The following is a 6,083-nucleotide window of genomic DNA, read 5'->3' on the forward strand; positions in this document are numbered from 1 at the left end:
CTTTCCACTTTGCTAACAAGTGTTTTTATTGTTATTCGATACCCGTTAGAGATTACCCCTACTTCCTGTCCTAGTGAAAACAATGTTTAAGCTGATTTTAAATTTGCACCTACTGTATCTACTCATGCCCATTAAAAGGACCAAAGCCACTTGCTGACAATACATAGTACATCGCAGTGGAAAATGTGATTAGTTTTGTACAGAAGACTCTTGGATGACCCATGTATTGCAATAGTTCTGTAAATCCCTACTTTTTTTAGCCATGTACTCTAAATTTTAGGAAAGTGCAAATATGTGTACATTAAATATCTTATCATCTCTTTCAAACCATGGCACCCATGGTGAAAAATATAGTCTTTCTATGTAATATATAAAATATAAGGAGATATTTAAAATAAATTTAGCTGGTAGTGACTGTAGAGATGTTTCATGGCACAGGCCAGGTTAGAATGTTCTGTCAAGAAGCACCCTCGGGAAAGTGCAAGGTGGAAAACCCTCACTTTCTGGCCTTTCAGTTGGCCAACTGTGTACAACAGTGTGTGGGATGTAGACCTCATTGCAAGCATACATCTGCGAGAAGGGCTGTTTTTGCTGGCACGGCATGCACAGGTGTTCCATGCATTCCCGTGCAGGCAGTACAATTCATATCTATTGGGATGCAGCAACTGCACGGATACAGCCGCTGGTCCTTATTTGGCCTCATTCACATGAGGCAATTATATGTGTGCCCCGTGCTGGGCTGTGTTTTGTAGACACAGGAATGCACAGGTGTTGCGTGCATCCCGGCGCGGGGGGGTCCTATTGTTGTCTATTGGGACACGTGGCTACACGGACACAGCTGCTGTCTCCCAATGTGACAACCATGTCCATGCACCGTGTGGGTGCAGGTCCTCATACACACACAGGGTGAGTTTGGGGACTCATTCCTGCAACCCATACAGATGTCATATTGGGACACAGTGGCTGTCTGTGAAACTGCAAGTCTCAATAGATAGCAATTGGATGCCAGCACAGGGATGCACCTGTTCATCCACGTGCCAGCCACACACGGCCAGGGGTCATGCATGTAATCGCCCTGTGTGAATGAGGCATTTGACAGCTGTGTGGGTGTGTGTCCCTGAATGCACACTGTGAGCGATCAGGGACCCGCACCCACAGAGCTGTCAAATTGGGAGCACTGGCTGTGTCTGTGTGGCCTCTGCATCCCAATAGACATGAATTGGATTGCCTACACACAGATACATAGAAAACCTGTGCATACTGTGTGGGAAAAGACAGCCCTTTTCATTGATGTACTCTTATGTATATAGTTTATAGCTGCAACTTAGTTCTAAGAAAGAAGGGACCCTGTGTCTGGAGACCCACTGGTGCTATAGATCAGTGCTTATTAACTTTATTAAAGAATGTACCAATTAATTAAAGCCATTGCTTAGCCAGTAATCATAAGTAAATTACTTTATCTAAAATACCCTTTGAGATGCATTGTTTTTTTACAGTACTCTTTAACTGTCCCTTGATGTTCTCCAAACAATCCCTTAACCGTAACTACAGATAAGATCAGTTTTATATTTGAATAGTTAGTCTAAAAAATTGCAGTATAACAAATGTATGTTTAGAAGTACTCACTAAACGTGCCAGAGGTACCATTGATTTAGCCCCTGTACTGTAGGCGCTCAGCTACAGCATCTCTGCCTTCATTATACATTTCCCTGAACCCAACATTGCCACTCTTTGTTCCATGTCACAGTTGGCATAAATCGCTAGCTGCAAGATTTTAAAATGTGCATGGTGTGCACTCACCTCCTTTGTAATTGCCGCTTTGTCGCTGGCTGGATCAGCGAGGCATTGCTCTCTTGCTACCAAAAACACTGAAGAATGTAAGTTGCCAGACAGAGAGCAACGCATCGCTCACCCAGCTGGGTAGGAGAAAACAAATGCAAGCAGATAAGTATTTTATTACCCATGTGTGTCCACTATAATGATTATGCAGCTGACTAATTCTTGCTAGCAGCAGTATCACATGGATGACATGGTCCTTACACTGCATTGGTATTATTAATGTCCTTGTGAGACTGTAAGGCCTGTTTTACACCGGCTTCAACTTGTATAAGAGCAGCGTGAACAGGAAGCTTTGACAAACATTTGCAGAGCTTTCAGCAAGTGTTGTTGAGGTTTCCAAAGTATCCTTAAGGCTCCATTCACACTAGCGCGTTTTTTGATGCATTTTGCATTTTGCAGAAATGCACGGGAATTTTTTAACATGGGTTCCTATGGAACATGTTCACATCAATGCTTTTTTGTTTCTCTGCATTTTTGGAAAGGGTCGGGGACTTTTTTTCATGCAAAAAGCAGCGTTTTGCATGTAATGGATTTCAATGGACAAGCATCAAAAACGCAAGTGCACCGTTTTTGCAGCGTTTTTGATGCGTTTTTGATGCGTTTTTGATGCGTTTTTGCCGGTTTTTTTGTTTTTTTAAATTTTTTTTAGACTGTAAAAAAAAACTGTAAAAAAAAAAAAAAAAACGCAAAACGCAAATCGCGGCAAAAACGCCGCAAAAACGCTGCTCAAAAACGTGGCAAGCATGAAAAAAAAACCTCCAAAAACGCTCAAAAGCAACATGCATAGCTGTGAATCGAGCCTTAGGCTCGATTCACAGCTATGCATGTTGCTTTTGGGCGTTTTTGGAGGTTTTTTTTTCATGCTTGCCACGTTTTTGAGCAGCGTTTTTGCCGCGATTTGCGTTTTTTTTTTGTTTTTTTTACAGTTTTTTTTACAGTCTTAAAAAAATTAAAAAAAAAAAAAAAACGGCAAAAATCATCAAAACGCACCAAAAACGCATCAAAAACGCTGCAAAACCGGTGCACTTGCGTTTTTGATGCTTGTCCATTGAAATCCATTACATGCAAAACGCTGCTTTTTGCATGAAAAAAAGTCCCCGACCCTTTCCAAAAATGCAGAGAAACAAAGAGGCATTGATGTGAACATGTTCCATAGGAACCCATGTTAAAAAATTCCCGTGCATTTCTGCAAAATGCAAAATGCATCAAAAAACGCGCTAGTGTGAATGGAGCCTTAGCTCCAGTTTGTAAATGTTAAACACAGATCCTAATGGGAGTTTTGATTGCCAGTTGGAGCAAGTTGTTAGCAGGCTTCGGCAGGCTTTCAACAAGCTCCAAGTAGTAAGGCCTGATAGCAGCTTGTTTAAAGTGGCCATCAGTACTCCCATTAGGATCTGTGTTCAACATTTACAAAGCAGAGCTGAACAGTACTTTAAAAGCTTCAACAAAGCTTTCTGAAAGCTCTGCAAATGCTTTGTCAAAGCTTACTGTACACACTGCTCTTATAGAAGCTGAAGGCCATGTGAAACTGTCCGAATAGTGGTGGAGACTTTTCTGTAGCTAGAGTGCCTCACATGCAGAGAACAGGTAGAGCTGTTGTGTGAAGTTAAAGGATGGATGAAGTTGATGGATGTGGATGGATATGGATCTAACCTTTCTGAACATTGAATTTCTGCATTATTACCTGGTCAGCTAACATGCACAACCACTATTCAGTACAAGTCACGCCATGTATTACTGCCTGCAATATAGTACCACATTATGCAGTGATTCATTTTACCAGCAGACGTGTTAATCGAATATCACACACATTTTCTCAGTGCGTTTTATCGCTTGCAGTGCAGATGCAGAGCTTCCAATATGATAGTTTACGCGCCATACGCAGTGTTATTGAGGCACATCATGCAGCAATATCTTGTATGGGAACCTTTGGTGCTGACTTCACAATATTCTTGTAGCAACACCATTTTGTAAAAACCATTCCAAAAAATAAAATGCAAATGTAAATATGTCTGTTGATTCAGTAGAATTCTAAATCTGTGCTTTAAAAGAGGCAGAACTTTCTCCCAAAATGTTTCGAAACAATCTTGACTATTGGAGTGCTGGACCCCATGTCATTAACTTTTAGGTTTTCCCAGTTTACTTTCTGTAAATTTTCTTTTTTGAGTTACTTGTGCTGTACTTTGCAAAGTTTGCTGTCTTTCATGTGAATCAGTAGAATGTTTTGTCTTGTAGTAACCATGACTTTGCTACCACCAATGCACCTGGTGTACAGATAGCACATTTGGACATGTTTCTTTAAATGTCACTTATACACAATCTGTATTTTATGGTATACATTGGGAAAGTTCCTATGTGAACAGATTATGCTTGGATAAACCTTATGTAACCTTGTGTTCAATGCATTCCAATTTCCTTTCAGTTATATTCCTACATTTTGTTTACTTATGTGAGTGTTTATGTTCTGTTGGAATTCGTCATGCTTAATTTTGTGAAAAGTATTGTACCTAATCGAACAATGAAATGTCATTGAAAATGCTGCTTTGAAAATAAAACAAAATGTTATTTTAAAATGTTTTACAAAAAAGTAGATAGTAATTTTGTTTGATGTATTGTATTGTAATGTAAAATAAATCTAAATGACAATGTTTTATCAACCATTTATTCAGCTCTTTAATTATGCATATTTACATACATCAATTACATTCTTTCAGCTAAAGTCGCACAATCAACAAGATTTTTTGTTAAACTGAATTCACAGCAAAATAATAAATAATTTCCAGGACCCTTTTCCCCAGTCATTAATTAATCAAAAATACTTAGCAAAATGCTGTTTTACTTACATTAATATGATGTCCCTTGCTCCTTTGCAGCCTCACCAGCATTTGAATTGTGTAAGCCCCGTGGAGGGCAGTACTGATTGCACTGCCTCAATCTGCTGTTAAGCAACATTTTCCAGCAAGTAGGTGGACTTTCGCCTCAGTCTCAAGTCTTTTGCACACTCTTATGCCCCGTACACACGATCGGAAATTCGGCCAGCAAAAGACCGATGAGAGTTTTTGGTCGGAAAATACGACCGTGTGTATGCTCCATCGGACTTTTGCTGGCGGAATTCCAGCCAGCAAAAGATTGAGAGCATGTTCTCAATTTTTCGGTTGGAAAAAGTTCCGATCAGAAATTCCTACGCATGCTCGGAAACAAGTCGACGCATGCTCGGAAGCATTGAACTTCATTTTCTCAGCTCATCGTAGTGTTGTATGTCACTGCGTTCTTGACAGTCGAAAGTTCAGCGAACTTTCGTGTGACCGTGTGTATGCAAGCCAAGCTTGAGCGGAATTCCGTCGGGAAAAACCATCCAAGATTTTTCAGACGGAAATTATGCTCGTGTGTACGCGGCATAACGGATTTTCTTTTAAAATTGCCCTGTATTTGGCTCCATTCATCTTCCCATCAACTCTGACCAGCTTCCCCCTGCTGAAGAAAACCATCCCCACAACATGATGCTGCCACCAGTGGGGATGGTGTGTTCAGGGTGATGTGCAGTGTTAGTTTTTTTCCGCCACACATAGTGTTTTGCTTTTAGGCCAAAAAGTTACATTTTGGTCTCATCTGACCAGAGTACCTTCTTCCACATGTTTGCTGTGTGCCCCACAAATATGGCTTCTCGCAAACTGCAAACGGGACTTCTTATGGCTTTCCTTCAACAATGGCTTTCTTCTTGCCACTTTTCCATAAAGGCCAGATTTGTGGAGTGCACAACTAATAGTTGTCCTGTGGACAGATTCTCCCACCTGAGCTGTAGATCTCTGCAGCTCCTCTAGAGTTACCATGGGCCTCTTGGCTGCTTCTCTGATTAATGCTCTCCTTGCCCGGCCTGTCAGTTTAGGTGGACGGCCATGTCTTGGTAGGTTTGCAGTTGTGCCATACTCTTTCTATTTTCGGATGATGGATTGAACAGTGCTTTGTGACATGTTCAAAGCGAGGGATATTTTTTTTTTTACAACCTAACCCTGCTTTAAACTTCTCCAACTTTATCTCTGACCTCTCTGGTGTGTTCCCTGGCCCTCATGATGCTGTTTGTTCACTAAGGTTCTCTAACAAACCATTGAGGGCTTCACAGAACAGCTGTATTTATACTGAGATTTAATTACACACAGGTGGACTCTATTTACTAATTAGGTGACTTCTGAAGACAATTGGTTCCACTAGATTTTAGTTAGGGGTATCAGAGTAAAGGGGGCTGA

Source organism: Aquarana catesbeiana, linkage group LG11, assembly GCF_042186555.1.
Source record: "Aquarana catesbeiana isolate 2022-GZ linkage group LG11, ASM4218655v1, whole genome shotgun sequence".
NCBI lineage: Eukaryota > Metazoa > Chordata > Amphibia > Anura > Ranidae > Aquarana > Aquarana catesbeiana.